Below are 7,364 nucleotides of genomic sequence, written 5' to 3' on the forward strand. Positions count from 1 at the left end.
CGACCACGAAGGGACTCGAACCCTCAATCTTCTGATCCGGAATCAGACGCCTTATCCATTAGGCCACGCGGCCAACTGATAGGAGCTTTTTCTCACGTAGCGTACAAAAGGTATGTAAACAGGAGTGGGAGGGGGCTTTTCTACCGCGGTTTCTGAAGATCTAGCTAAACAAGAGTTCTCAAAGTTCACCAACAGTTAAACTATTTCCAACACCGTCTAAAAGTTGTAAAAACTAATACATAAATGTCAGGAACTGTTAGACGGTTCATCGTTGTGGACCCTGTTGAAGTCTTTGATTAATGACTTCGAGAGGTGGGGTAGAGAGGAAGACTTTGAGTCTAGAGCTGATGCTGCATCCCTTATGGAAAACAGCAAAGAGGAAGGAGTGAGCACAGATGGTGCATTCGGAGGGGAGTCTGAAGGGAATAATGGAGGTGCTGGAGGAAGGACAGAGATAGCCTGGAAGCTTCATAGAAGGTTCTCCTGTAAGTGCAAGGTTAGCTTAAGCCTAGAAAGGAATAGTTTATTCAGTATATATATATATATATATATATATATATATATATATATATATATATATATATATATATATATGATCCCTTGATCATTATGTAATGTCCTTCCTTGTCTCTCATAATATATATATATATATATATATTACGCTTGTAGGTTTAAAAAGAACGGAGTGAATGGACGCTGTCAAGGAACTTGGTGATTTCCATGCTTGACTTGGATACGTCCCGAATTTGACTTGTTTTTGACAAGAAGATGTCCACTGGTTCGTTTATGGGTTAAGCCACAGAGCAATAGGGTTTTTTGAAAGAACCATGCTCATCAAAAGTGTGGGTGGAATAGGAAAGATGTGAAACGTCCAGCCCTAGAAGTAAAGCAGTAACACTCATGTATCCATTTACTCAATGGTTTTGGTTTCTCGAAAATGGCCAGCTATTTGAAACAAAGCCAAATCAAAGAGAAATTTCTCCCCTCCTTTATCTTACATTCTTTCACAAAAAGACTCTTCCCCACCAACGTCTCCCATCCCTCCCACTGTTTTCTCCTACGGTATCTTATCTTGGGGTTAACACAAAACTCAAATTATCGCCTAACCTGTCAATCGAGATTTTGGGAGTGCCTACTGTAGACTTTGACATCTCGCTCAGGGCTGGAATCTAGGGACATTGATGAGCGAGAGACTACTGAGGGTGGGGTGGAGGGTGTCCCAGAATGAGCGCGAGATTTGGAGTAATAACAAGTGTGCTTCCCTGTCTTTCCAACACAAGATTATATAAACTGTTGCAGAGCAAAAAAAGTGACAAATATTTGCACTGCTGTAAAAGTAACTTTAGGATTAAAAACCTTAGAATTTACATTTCAGAGAGGAAAAGAAGAAATGAGGGAAATATAAAGCTCAACGAACTACAGACCTGCCGTTTTCAGTTCTATTATGGACCATATTGCAGAAATGAAACCATTTGGGCACATAATTTTAAGAAAAGAACATTCCAGAGTTAGTGATTTTATTAATAATCCTTTGGCCAAGAGTGAAAATACAGACTGAAGGAATCTTAATACCATCTACTAAACAAATTTAGAAAATTGAAGGCGGACTAGGGATACTAGCTGGGAATGAGTTTTGCATAGCAGTTAAGTTGCACTCTTTGGAAACTGGTGGTTACATTCCAGAGGAGAAAACAAACTTTTGAAGTCTAAACTCTTTAATGGATTCTCTTGGATTTTCATCTTAGCAGCCATACCATTTGCAAATAAAAATTGGTCCCCCCAACCCAGTTTTTTACTTTTTATTTCTTTTGCCTCTTCTTTGCCTCTTGTTCAAGTCTTTAATCAATTTTTTAATATTAAAAAAATGGAAGTATAGTTGATTTACAGTTTAATCTATTTGAGTTAATTTCTGTGTATGATGTAAAATAGTGCTCCAGTTTCATTCTTTTGCATGTGGCTGTCTGGTTTTCCCAACACCATTTATTGAAGAGACTATCCTTTCCCCATTATATATTCTTGGCTCCTTTGTGTGGGTTTACTTCTGGGCTTTCTATTCTGTTCCACTGATCTAGGTGTCTTTTTTTTTATACCATACTGTTTTGGTTACCATAGCTTTGTAATATAGCTTGAAGGCAGGAAATGGATGCATCTAGCTTTGTTCTTCTTTCTCAAGATTGATTTGGCTATTCAGAATCTTTTGTGGTTCCATAAAAATTTTAGGATTATTTGTTCTTTTTCTGTGAAAAGCACCATTGGAATTTTGATAGGGATTGCTTTGGGTAATAAGGATATTTTAACAATATTCATTCTTCCAAACCATAAGCATGGCATATCTTTCCATTTATTTGTGTCTTCTTCAATTTCTTTCATCAGGGTCTTATAGTTTTCAGGGTACAGGTCTTTCACCTCCTAAGTTAAATTTATTCTGAGGTATTTTCTTGATTGGTTTTTTAAAGAGTGAGTAAAAGTGAAGGTCCAAAAATAATAATATAACTTCAAATATTTTGCTTTAACTGAAACATCACCAATCTTTTGAAAAGAGAGAGGAGAAATTCCTTATAAGTTTCTTTCATCATATAAGTTTCTTTCACACTTAAAATGTGTCTGGTACAGATTCTAGTTTCTATTTATTTCAAGGGAGTGAGAACTTCAAGACGTTTTGAATCTCAGTGGAGAATCCTCTTAGATTTTTATATTTCCTCCCTTCTTTGTTCATGGTGATATTGCGCTTTATTAATAAGTGCTGCCTTTTTATGCATTCTTTGCAGCTTTAAAAATTAAAGTTAAGCTACTAATGGGGTTCAGGACATGCTACCTCAAAATGTAGTACCTTGGTATATTGAATATTTAAGCTGAAGGAGTTTGACAAAACAGATTATAAAACTCTCAGGTGGAGGTGCCTTCCCTATACCTAGAGGGAAAAGAGCATCCTTACCTCACATCCCCTACAGATAGAACTGTGATTTCTCTGCTCTTTCTCTGTAATTCTGATCTTTCACCTGTTTGTTCCATTTAATCCAAAATCTCTTTCCCCTTCAAGAGCAGTTACATTTTTATTCTTCCAAATACATGTCTTTTCTGTCATTTCCATGGTTCCTTGGAAGGGCAAGAGATAGTACCTAACTGCCAATCTCCTTGCCCTATCCCATGCCTTCCCTGCTCTCTTTTACTTTTTCTCCATCCTTCTTATCCCCTAGTTTTAATTTCTTCAAAAATTGAAGACATTTTAAGGGGTTATTGTAATAGTTCTTTGGCTGATGAATTCACAAGCAACATTTGTTGGGTGGAGTATTGGTTATGAAAGCATGTGCTGGCAAGGGACATTGACATGGTGGGGGTGTCCTATTTTCAGCACTCTGGAAGATTTATTTTCTCAGCATGGGCTGGCAGCACGGAGCAGTTGATTTTTTACCCAAAATGATTCTAAGCAGGGAAATCATTTTAATTTAATCACTTTAAGCTCTGTCCAGCAGCTCTACATAAGGATCATCACTAGAGATTACTTGAGGGTGGAAGATATGACTTCTGTTTCTGTGAGCTGCGTACCCCTTGTTTCATGGTGGAGGTGATTCCATGCATTCCACCACATCTACAGTTGCTTCCTCCACTGAAGTTTAGAATTCCTCAAAGTCATCCATGAGGGTTGCATCAACTTCTTCCAAACTCCTGTTAATGTTGATCTTCTGACCTCCTCCTATGCCATGAATTTTCTTAATGGCATTTAGAATGGTGAATCCTTCCCAGAAGATTTTCAATTTACTTTGCCCAGATCCATCAGAGAAATCACTATCTATGGAGTGGAATCTTAAACCAGTCAATCTGGAATTACCTAGTCAACACTCTTGAGATAATCTGCCGGATAGACCCCTGCCATCCTCCAAAGGAAGGTGACCTTGCCACAAACAATCCACTCTTTGCTAGTAACATCCTTGTCCTGCCCCCTCCTGTCTGTAAAAGTCTTTCACTTTGTACAGCACTTTGGAGCTTCTTTCTATCTGCTAGATGGGATGCTGCCTGATTCATTAATTGTTGAACAAAGCCAATAAGATCTTTTAAATTTATGCAGTTGAATTTTGATTTTTAACAATGTCTAAATTCAGAAATTTTGTTTTTTTCTGAAAACCTTGTAAAGCATAAGCATTTTTCTACAGTCTGTCTTCTCACCCTCTGCCTGGGAATCCCAACCAAACATAAAAACAAGCAAGCAAGCAAAGTCAGTGTTTCCCACTGCTGTCCCAGCAACCCAGGTCTAAGCAGACAGCGTCCTTCTTTAACACTCAACACTGTTCCCTGACAACCACATAGATTGGTTTCCCTGCTGCACTTTAGAAAGACACCTATATTCGGTTACATAACTTCCAACAGTAGGGGATGAAAAATAACTTTTCCTCTACCTTCTAAGGTCTCAGCTGAGCCCCTGTAACAAAAGACAGATTAAGGAAAGAGCAGACATATTTATTAACGTGTATATCTCATATACACATGGGAGACACCCAGGGAATGAACAACTCTCAAAGAAGTAGCTTAGAATACATGCTTAACTACGCTCTTCAGCCAAAAACAAAGAAAGACGTATGTGAGGAGTTGACCTAGAAAAGCATGGTAAAGGAGGGTACGGTTTGTTATGCAGATTTAAGTCAGGGCCTTCTCCACTGATGAGATTCTCTTATGATTTAGATTCTACAGAGGTTGTGAATTTTGGTCCCAGGAACCATCAGCAAAATCTGAAGACCTGTTAGAACTGCAAATTCTCGGGCCCTACCCCAGACCCACTGAATCAAATTCTGGGGATGATGTCCTCAATTTATATTTCAACGAGCCTTGCAGATGATTCTAATGCACCTAAAGTTTGTGAATGACTGGACTAGTAGGACCAATGCCTTCTGCTCTCTCACCTTAGAGCAAGGGGCCTTTTTTCTCTCCTGCCTAGAGAAAGTGCAGGAGCGATAGGGATCTGGGACACTTCTACTGTTCTGCACATCCAAATCCCCAGCATCTTGAGGAACCCCCTCTGCTGCACTCTGCCTCCCACCTTTCTGCCTCCTGCTCCTCACTTCCCTTCTTGTCTTTCTCCTCCTTCTGTGTTAACTTTCCCAGGATCCTAGTTCATTCCAGTTTCTGTCCCTAGATTTTCAGGCCCAGTTGTTCCCAAACTGGTCTATCTGATTCAACTGAGGGATATTTATTATTTTTTAACATTTATTTTGTTGAAGTATAGTTGATTTACAATGTTGTGTTAATTTCTCCTGTACAGCAAAGTGATTCAGTTATACACATGTATATATACATAGATATACATTCTTTTTTCATATTCTTCTACATTATGGTTTATTATAGAATATTGAATGTAGTTCTCTGTGCTATACAGTAGGACCTTGTTGTTTATCCATTCTATATATAATAGTCTGCATCTGCAAATCCCAAACTCCCAATCCTTCCCTCCCCCCCTCCCACAAGTCTGTGAGTCTGTTTCTGTTTCACAGATAAGTTCATTTGTGTCATACTTTAGATTCCACATGATATCATGTGGCATTTGTCTTTCTCTTTCTGACTTACCTCACTTAGGATGATAACCTCTAGGTCCATCCATGTAGCTGCAAATGGCATTATTTCATTTCTTTTTTATGGTTGAGTAGTATTCCATTGATATGTACCACATCTTTATCCATTCCTTTGTCGATGGACATTTAGATGGCTCCCATGTCTTGGCTATTGTAAATAGTGCTGCAATGAACATAGGGGTGCATGTATCTTTTCCAATTACAGTTTTGTCCAGATATATGCCCAGGAGTGGGATTGCTGGATCATATAGCAACTCTTACTTTTAGTTTTTTGAGGAACAAACGTTCTGTTTCCCATAGTGGCTGCACCAATTTACATTCCCACCAACAGTGTAGGAGGTTCCCTTTTCCAATTGAGGGACATTTAAATAACATAAGATTCCCCAGCAGAGTCGGAGATTCTGAGCGCACTCAGCGTCTGGGGAGTGGGGACGGAAGTCCGTAGTTTTATTAAGCTCCTCCAGGTGATGTTCCATCTTTGGGGACCGCAGAAGTGTGGTATAAAAAACACTTATATATCCCTTTAACCTCTGGGTCTGAGGGTCGCCTGTGGCCCATGCTTTGTATGTGGCCCCTTGTCTATCCGACACCCCTCGCCCCGCGTGCAAATCCCCTGGGTCTCGACAGGGTCTGAGTCGCCGGGATGGCCAGGTCCGGAGCTGGGGAGGAGCCGAAAGGGAGATGGTGATTTCAGGTCTTCAAGAGTCCCACAGGGGTGAGAGAGAGTCAGAAGAAAACTTAGGAAAAGGATTTAGGATTTACCCCAAATACTCATTTCTGGGTTGACCCTCGTACCCAAAGCCAGAGAATGGCGGGAAGCGCCTGATGGTTGAACCTCGGAGAGTAAGGGGTCTAACGACTGCAGGCACCCGGACAAGCCTACTCCTTAAAACGCCTTCCTTCTGCGTACTTTTTCACTCCGTGGAGGATTCAGCCCGAAAGGGGGCGCTATAAGGCTGCGCGGTCTCTTTCGCTCCTCTTCCCGGTGCGCGCTTCTCGGTGGTGCTCGCGATCCCAGCCGCCATGCGGTTTCCCGACTCCGAGGCTAGACGCGGGAACCTACCGGAGTCGGGGGCTGCGACCGACGCGGGCCTGTCTACAATGCCCCTTCAGTTTTCTCTCTTACCTGGACCTGAATCCCCATGACACCGTTTAGACTTTCTTCTTTCTATCCTCCTGCATTGTACTCGGTTTTCTGGCAACCTTTTTAGCAGAGGTCTTATCCCAGACCTTTCCCTGGGGGCGGCCAGTCAGGACTGCTCCCTTCTCCACCGGCAGGTGGCCGTCGAGCTGGCGTCCGAGAGGGTGACCAGTAGTGGGAGAGCTCAGGACCAGACGGGACTTTCGGTAAAATGTTTAGTTTACCTTCTCACAGCCTAGCTACAAGACAGTATCTAGTATAGAAAATTCAAAGATTGAATTTGTTGAAGTAAAATTTCGTCGAAAATGTAGTAGCGGGTCATAGGAATATTTCTGAGCCTCTTTTAGAAGGAGGGGGTGTAGCTCAGTGGTAGAGCGCGTGCTTAGCATGCACGAGGCCCCGGGTTCAATCCCCGGCACCTCCAGGTTTTTCTCCTTTAACAATTATTGTTTTTAGTACTGAATCATTCCTGGGCACATTTTCGTTTGCTGAGAATGTCCGCCGTTTGGCCTCTTTTCTGATTCTTTTGTTCCCTTCAGGTCTTTTAAGTCACAGAAAAATCAAGGAAAACAAACCGAGTCTATTTTGTTTTTAATATGGACGCATTTTTGCTCTAGGGCCGTGGCACCACACTGGGTAGCCGAGTCAACGAGCGAAAGACA

General features: G+C 41.2%; 2 non-coding genes across 2 annotated transcripts; one reads left to right on the forward strand and one right to left on the reverse strand.

Moving 5' to 3' along the window:
- TRNAR-CCG (transfer RNA arginine (anticodon CCG)) lies at window positions 1–73 on the reverse strand. The gene has a single exon. It is a non-coding gene; the product is annotated as a tRNA-Arg (tRNA).
- A 6,981-nt stretch (window positions 74–7,054) lies between these two features.
- TRNAA-AGC (transfer RNA alanine (anticodon AGC)) lies at window positions 7,055–7,126 on the forward strand. The gene has a single exon. It is a non-coding gene; the product is annotated as a tRNA-Ala (tRNA).
- The last annotated feature ends 238 nt before the right edge of the window (window positions 7,127–7,364 follow it).

This window comes from Lipotes vexillifer, unplaced genomic scaffold (assembly GCF_000442215.2).
Source record: "Lipotes vexillifer unplaced genomic scaffold, Lipotes_vexillifer_v1.1 scaffold657, whole genome shotgun sequence".
In the NCBI taxonomy this organism is placed as follows: Eukaryota; Metazoa; Chordata; class Mammalia; order Artiodactyla; family Lipotidae; genus Lipotes; species Lipotes vexillifer.